The sequence below is a fragment of the Amblyomma maculatum genome, chromosome 7, assembly GCF_055883805.1.
Source record: "Amblyomma maculatum isolate TAMU_Amacu chromosome 7, ASM5588380v1, whole genome shotgun sequence".
NCBI classification, from domain to species: Eukaryota; Metazoa; Arthropoda; class Arachnida; order Ixodida; family Ixodidae; genus Amblyomma; species Amblyomma maculatum.
The window spans coordinates 72,953,693-72,961,268 of NC_139350.1; the positions used below are offsets into that span (position 1 = coordinate 72,953,693).

Consider the following 7,576-nt stretch of genomic DNA (forward strand, 5'->3'; position numbering starts at 1 on the left):
ATCTGGACGCGGCAATACCCGGGCATGATTGCCAGCTCACTGCTCGTTGGAAGGCAGCGATTCGCCTTAGCGTCGCTTCGCTTCGTAAAGCTTATTCGGTGACGCGAAAAATATTTTATCAGGCCAGTGAAAATGTGTGTAACAGCAGCAATCCAAGATCTGCAACCTAGCAATTCATTTGTGACCATAGAATGCTGCGAATCGAAAGAACGAAAGGAGAATGCGTCCCACGCACAGCAGACCTGCCGAGTCTCCGCTGCACGGCCGGGCGCACGTCTCCCTACCAAACTGTTCTTCCCGCCGCGAGGGGCGCGCGCGTCGCACCGCGAGTTACTCCTGCACGGTGCCTATAGCGGACGAATTTCAGTGAGTGATACTGGCTAAATGGGGTGTACGAGAGCTTGTGCGCCAGAATATAACTGATGTTACATCACCTACTGCTGCGCTTCGTAACAAGCAAACAGTATAATGACATGATCTACACATGAAATCGCGGTCACCTTGTGGCTTGCTGTTTATCAGAACTCGGTAAATAATTTTACTAACAGCTATAGGGTTCACTAAAAATGTGAGCAACAAGTTAAACAAACAATAGCATTAATTAATGTAACAAAACATTTACACTAAACAGCATGTATCATTTTGTTCCATACTAAGCGCAAATTACATAACATCGCGAAAAACCAAAGCCAAGTAACAGGCAAATTTAAAAACAAAAGTGGCAGTCGTGCTCTTCACAACTTTTTTTCAATGTACCGCCTCAACAGTCGGGCCGACGCATTGCCGCACTCTTGCCATTAACCTGGCGTCGTGCCCGGCATTTAGTCCGCCCGAAAAGTCGGGCCAAAGCCCGCTGCGAACTACTTGCCGAAATGGCTGGCGGCCACATCTGGGCCGACCGCTTTCCGTGGTTTACTAGCGGACTAAGTAGGCTGCCGACCCTTTTCCGAACGTCGGCCACACGTAAATGGTCGGCCAAGGATGCTTGGGCAGTACCTCGCAGAGATGGGCAGTCTTCGCCGGCGTAAAATCCTTGCGGCCGATGTTGTGCGGCCACTTTTTTCTTCTAACGGTGTCTTTTTGCCGCTCGGAATCGCGAAAAGAACAAAGCCTTTTTCACGCCGACTCGTACACTGGAATGCGCAGCAACTGGGCATATTGCTGCACTAAAGCAGCGCGAATAACGTGAAGTGCAAACGCGCAAAATCAGGGAGCTCGGTCGTAGCAGCGGAGGCTGCCCAAAAAATGTCGCCGACGAAAAATGAAAACACAAAAAAAAGCGAACTTATCGCGCGCTTTTCCTGAAGATCGCCCGCGAAGCTACTCACCTTCCGATGGGAGAGGTGAGAGAGGAGAATCGGCGAGGGTGCGCGGAGCGGCGGCATAGTTATAGTGTAGTTATAGCGCTCTAGAATATTGGGCAGTGTGACGACCGGCGCCGGAGAGCGGGCCGCTTTTGCGATGACAAGAACCGACTCCCGCGAGAGGGCGCGACGTGCAACAGGGGTGCCACGTTCGCCGCTCGGCGCGTAGCGGCCGCGGGATAGCGGGGGTACAGAGGAGGGGTGCGGTTCTCTTTGAAGCGATTTTCAGACGCTACGCAATTAGTGTGATAATTAATAAAGAGACGACTTATTCCAGGTGCTTAAACTGATCCCTGCCGTTCTTTTACGTCTATCTGGAGACATTGTGCACCCTTGGGTAGTCCTTCGGAGCAGCGCGCTATGTTTGAATCGCTATCTGAAACTCTCAACATTTCTTCCTGCGGACAGTTACAAATCGTCCAGATGAGCAATTTGTACTCAATGTTTGCAACGAAGCGTGGTGTTTTGCATTCGTTTTTCCCGTAAGGGAATAAAGGCTACTGCCCAGGAGCGCTATTAACACGTGGAGAAAAACAGTGTACATGCGAATCAAAGCTTGTGCTTCGTAAGGCCTCCTTAGGAACACTTATTTTTTACAAACCTTCTTTACGAACACCTGCTTACATTTTGCAGTTTGCGCTTATTAATACATAACAACGTTTATCTTAAATCGTCAGCAATCTGTAATATACACCTTTAATCGGTGTTCTTTATGTGCCCTAATCACCGCTTATATAAATTACAAATACAGTGTGCGAGCAAAACACATTTATTCACTACCGTACTAATTTAAAGCACTGTGGTATTTACCGGCAAAAAAAAATAAACAAGGTATACGCGTCTCAAGCATTTATTTTTTGTTCGTGATTAACATATACGTATATCACGGACATTTGTTTGCGTGCCACTAACCAAAGGGTGAACCAGCTAGCTGTTTAGATGAAGAAAAAAAAAAGTCAAGTTCAGCTACGGCATTACTTCAAATAAAATGTCAAAAATTAAACCTGTCACATACGCAATACGTTCATGGTGAGCACTTGAGTGCGGACGCTTTACTGGCATCAAATGGTACAGAGCAAACAAACAAAAATAAAAGCACTGATAATTACGCGTCGAATTGGCAGGTATGATGTAGTTCTTGGCGCGCAGCGAGAGAAAGCGGAAAAATGCGAAAAAGATGACGAACACCTAATACGCAAGCAATTAAAATAATGCCGAAATCAAATGCGGACATAATACGTGTTTATTCTTTGACTGTGCGGTATGAAATATGAGTAATCGACTGGATATACTTGCAACTACTGCTTACCGGACTATATATAATCGGGCTACTTACCGCGGGTGCTCTTTGCAGTACTAACCAGAATATAATTGTCAACAAGGTTGGTATTACACGTGAAATACTTCCAAAGGAATTTAATTATTTTCCCTTTGGGAACTCTTGTCGTGATTCGCTTACTTCGCAAAGAGCGAAGCCGCAAAAACACTATAACTTTCATTGCTTCAAGTGCGAGCTTTTCTGGTGCTCCAAGTAGGTAAACGTTTTGAATCTTCACATTTTACAGGAAGTTTGCAAATTCTGAAGTGCAAAGCAGTCGAAAAGGACCGTGTATCGAGCCAAATTTTTGAGTAAATTGCGACCTAGCTTCGAACCTATAGCGCTATTTTTGTTCGTGGTGAGGAACCGTGCCGGCCTCACAACCTCTCTTTCGCAGAAGGATGATCTAGGGGAAGCGAATAAGCGTATACCCTATAGCCTCTGCGTCCTCTTTTTTCCGTCGTTATTTCTTTTTCAAAGCTATTCATTTTTTTTTTATTTTGTATGTACATAAAACAGGACTAGAGCGATCTTCTGGAGGCAATGACTTGCATATTACCGGTGGCTTGCGTATCCTAGAATGGAAACATTTTCTTGAACAATTAGGTCGTCTCTACCTCCATGCAGGGTAGCCCACATTTAATTGATTCCAACAGAATGCCGACTTCTCTTGTGGCTTCAGTGACGTACTGTAGTCGGCATAGTTGGCGTGGGAAACAACGGAATATACCATTTTGGACTATTTTGATAATGGGGTTACTGTGACGAGTTTTAGTCAGCGCTCGAAAGCACGTGTTGTATGTTTAACTTCTTCATACATCCTGCTTCCAAACTGCCCTCTTTTCAAAACGACTACATTTCTGGACGCGAATTAGGTGCTTTAGGAATGCTAAAGCAAGCTGAAGTGAAGCGTGCTGTGCGAGTCGTACGCCGGCCCTCTCCAAGCTGTTTTCTTCGGAGCCAACTCCTGTCATGTTACTTCCCCGAGGTGTTGCCGACGGCCAAAATGGAAAATAAATTAGGTGATTGCTAACAGTACTGAGCACCGTTAACCGGCATATTTGTAAAATCTTTTCGCGAACAGCTCGAGACGACGCACAAGCAAACAAGAACGTACAGTCCGCGCGGTATCCGCCCCGCCGCACAGCGCGCATACGCGGGCGCTCGGACGGCTGACACACCAGTTGCTGGTGGCGCCCTCTGCGCTGCGGCGCCTCCGTCATCGCAAAAGCGGCCCCCCGCTCCCATGCATTTCGCGGCGCGGTCGACACACTGCCCAATCTTCTAGAGCACTATAGCATAGTTCACAGAAAGTCGCTACTTTCAAATTATCAAGCAGCAGTGGGGCGGTGGCGACCCCATCGAGGCGCGGCGGGCGGTGGAAACAGACTCCATTGAAGGGGCCGTAAGAGAAAAGAAGTGCGCTCTCCCTCGAGACCGGCTGTGCTACCGTGAAGTAAACCGTGAAGACGCGCGCAGCACCACCGCGCGCCGCCACTCGTCGTCAACACCGGCGGGGACACCTCTAGCGGCGCCTGTGAGCACACTATCCAGTATTCTAGTTCACAGTAGTCTGGTCCGTCTGGTCAGTGCTATGGAAATTGCAGGGGCCTCTCCTCATAGAGTTCCTAACACTAACTAGAGGGAAAGCTGAGGGCGCTGCACTTCAGCCACTATTAAGGTTCCTCTATTTTTTAAAATAGAGGAGCCTTAGCCACTATGGGCGCGCTAAGAATCATGGGCCAGTGTGCTACTTGTTGCGGGACAGTCGGTTTTTCTCGGGTACGTGGAGTGGCGTTACTGCGGTGTTTCTTTTTCGTCATCATCATCATCTGAAGGTGCGTACATAGACCGCGAAAGCCATAGTAGCGAAGGCGCAAAGCAGACGTGTCCAATAAATGGTTTCTGGTTCTCGAAATGCCGCTAAAAGCTTCCTTAAGTGATTGCACAACCATAAATATTTCCATAACGTTTTTTTTTATTTTAAAGTTTGCCTATTAAGTGCGAAACATTGGTATTTGTGCTGCTCAAAACTAAGCCAATAGGAGAAAGAGCCATCACTTATATTGGATAAATCTCACACTGACATGCTGTTTCACTATCTTTTTGTAATTTATCGTCACAATATTCAATCTAAGGACATTATTTACAGTAGAACAACGTTTATCTTTGCATTAGTTTTGGCCACGGTGGTTTTGACCAAAAGTTGTGGTTCGGTAGTTCACCGGCCCATGATGCCTTGAGCGCCCATGGTGGCTGAACTGGCCGTCTGGAAACTCCATGTAAACTCCCATAGACGGCAGCACAGCTTTCCCTCTATAGCTATGGCTTGCCAACTCTATGACTTGCCAGCGGCAGCAGTATTGCCAATTTAGCGGTTTTTCGGCTAAATTTAGCAAGTTTTTACACTATTTAGCGGGCGAAAACCTTGTACTGCGGGAGACGGAATTTTTAGCGGTTTTTAAGCCTTTCTGGCGATTTTTTTGGTGGGTTTTGGTAGTTCTATATATTTTCTTTCTGAACCGCAAACGTGCCTTAAAATTTTAGTCACTTCTGCGAGAAAACGTCACCATGTGAGCGCATGACGTCGCTGAGATGCCGCTATGCTACAGCGGGGAACATTGAAACACACCATGACTTGACTGCTGCGGCACTTTTGAAAACTGTGCGTTTGAACCTAATCCTCGATCATGCAGGGTAAATGCTGCTCAAACTACGAACTGCCACCAAATGTAGTTCAAAAGATCGGCACGATGGAGGCGTACGCTGACAACAGCACTGGAAGTCCACCTGTACCTGGTACCAGCGGTACGAGTAGTCAGTCGTTTGCAGATGAAACAGACATCTTTCTGTGATTGTGCCTGCAGTCAGGCAGGACGTCCTCGGCAGTGTCTAGCCAGTACTTTCCATTTCACAGACTTAAAAAAAAAAAGAATAGTTTTTATAACTTTAATATATTCAATGGTTTTAGTAGGAAAAAAAAGTGCGTTCTTTCTTTTTACATTAGTTATACTTGTTTACAAACTGAATAAAATGTACAAAAATGAACTTTTTGGCACATAAATACATTAAGCGGGTTTTAGCGGGTTTTGAGAGTTCCTGTTGCGGGATTTTTATTTTTAAGTTGGCAACACTGATTCGGCAGTGCTCCATTTTGGAATTCAGTGTTAGAAGGGAAGTGTGCCTGTCCGCCTAGCTCAGAGACTGTGCTCAGAATGGATTCAAGTGGGAACGCTTCCTCGCGAACGAAAGCCAGCGGCGTCGCTTCTGGACCAGCGGTCACACCGCTGAGGCAAACTCGAAACGCCGAACAAGCGTCGGACAAGCACTGCCCTGACGGTGCGACTTCTCAACACGACAAGCTGTCAGGGAAAAGCATGCCATCCTTCGTGCTCAAGAGTACCCTGTCTCCTGAAGCTCCCGTGTTTGTTCCGAGGCACCTCCGAGTCCCTCTGCCAAAGGAAGTTGCCAAGCCGTGCCCACTTTCACCTCAGTCGCAGGATGCCAACCAGTATGCAATGCTGGAGCTCATGAGCTTCACTGAGGACGTAACGCTGTCTCCTGCGGAGTTTGACTCTAAAATCGAGGATTTGACAAGCATACTGAGTGGCATTACGGATGCAAGCGGCCTGTCTCAGGTTGTCGACACCATCTTCGAGCAGGGCTTGAAGGAAGCCAACTTTAGGTATAGCGGGGCACGCTTGTGCAACCACTTGGCGAGTAACCTTCACATTCGTGGCGTGGAGGATTTCACAAGCCTGCTCCTGGACCGGTGTCACAAAGAGTACGTCAAGCAGAATGACTTGGGGTCCGGTAACTTAATTGATGCCTACCTATGTGGGCTACTCCTCTTTATTGCCGAGCTCTTCTCACAGATGGCGTTCTTGCGGGAAGACAGCTCGTACAAGGTGAAGCACCTGGCAGCCTTCATTCCCAACATGATGCACGCTCTGCTGCAGTCCCTCACCAAGGAAAATATCAAGAGTACCATCCAGGTGCTGAAGCTCATTGGTGTCTACCTGGAGGACTATGAGAAAGTTGGGTCGGCGTCAGAGGCTTCAGCCGACAGTAGCGCCCTCGACAGCTTGTTTCAAAAGCTCCGTGAGATCTCTCTAAAGAAGGCCGTCGACCCGACCGCGGCGTTGATGGTCCGGAAAGTCCTCGAGCTCCGCGAGATGAACTAGGGCCGCTCTTCGTCATCTTTGAGCTCCCCGTCGGCTGGCCTAGGCGAAGACAGCCTTCCCATTACGTGCGGCTCCGACGGTGTTCCAGTGTCCAATGAAGAGGAGAGGTTTTTCCATGAACTTCTCCTCACAGAACAGATGGGGAACCTCAACGTGTCTGATGGAAGCAGATACTCCAACAACTGCTGCAATGACGACATGGATGATGAAATCGCAGCAACCTACGCAGAATTCCTCAAGGAGTCGGGACAATGAAGCACTCTCCATGTCTGCCAGGGGCAATGGGGCGGGGACCAGGGTGGGCTGGCCGAGAATTGCGAAGATGGGGAAAGTGTTGGGGAGGACAGTGCCCGGTGTTTTCTTAAGTGTTCATTTATTTCTTGTTGTTCTCCTTATGTTTGAGTGAATTTGGAGTGGGGAACAGTGTGGTGAAACTTTGCGCTTTCATATTTTTTAAGTAGGCCGGGTTGGGCCTCTTTCAGTTACCTCAAGATTGCTTTATTTCTTTCACTTAACTTTTTCTCTCTGTCACCATGGGTCACGTCACATGGTGTCATGACACGATTCAGGCCATTTGAATATAATTCAGAAGCAACCTTGTACATTATTGATGCACAAAGTGCGGATTTTTGGACGAGGACTAATAAAAACAAGCCCCCATTTCGCAAAAAAAAATTAAACAGGCAACTGTGGAATTACAATAGGTATAA

General features: G+C 47.5%; 1 pseudogene; it reads left to right on the top strand.

Moving 5' to 3' along the window:
• The first annotated feature begins 5,897 nt into the window (after positions 1 to 5,897).
• On the top strand, positions 5,898 to 7,121 carry LOC146183627 (polyadenylate-binding protein-interacting protein 1-like; annotated as a pseudogene).
• Positions 7,122 to 7,576: the final 455 nt, after the last annotated feature.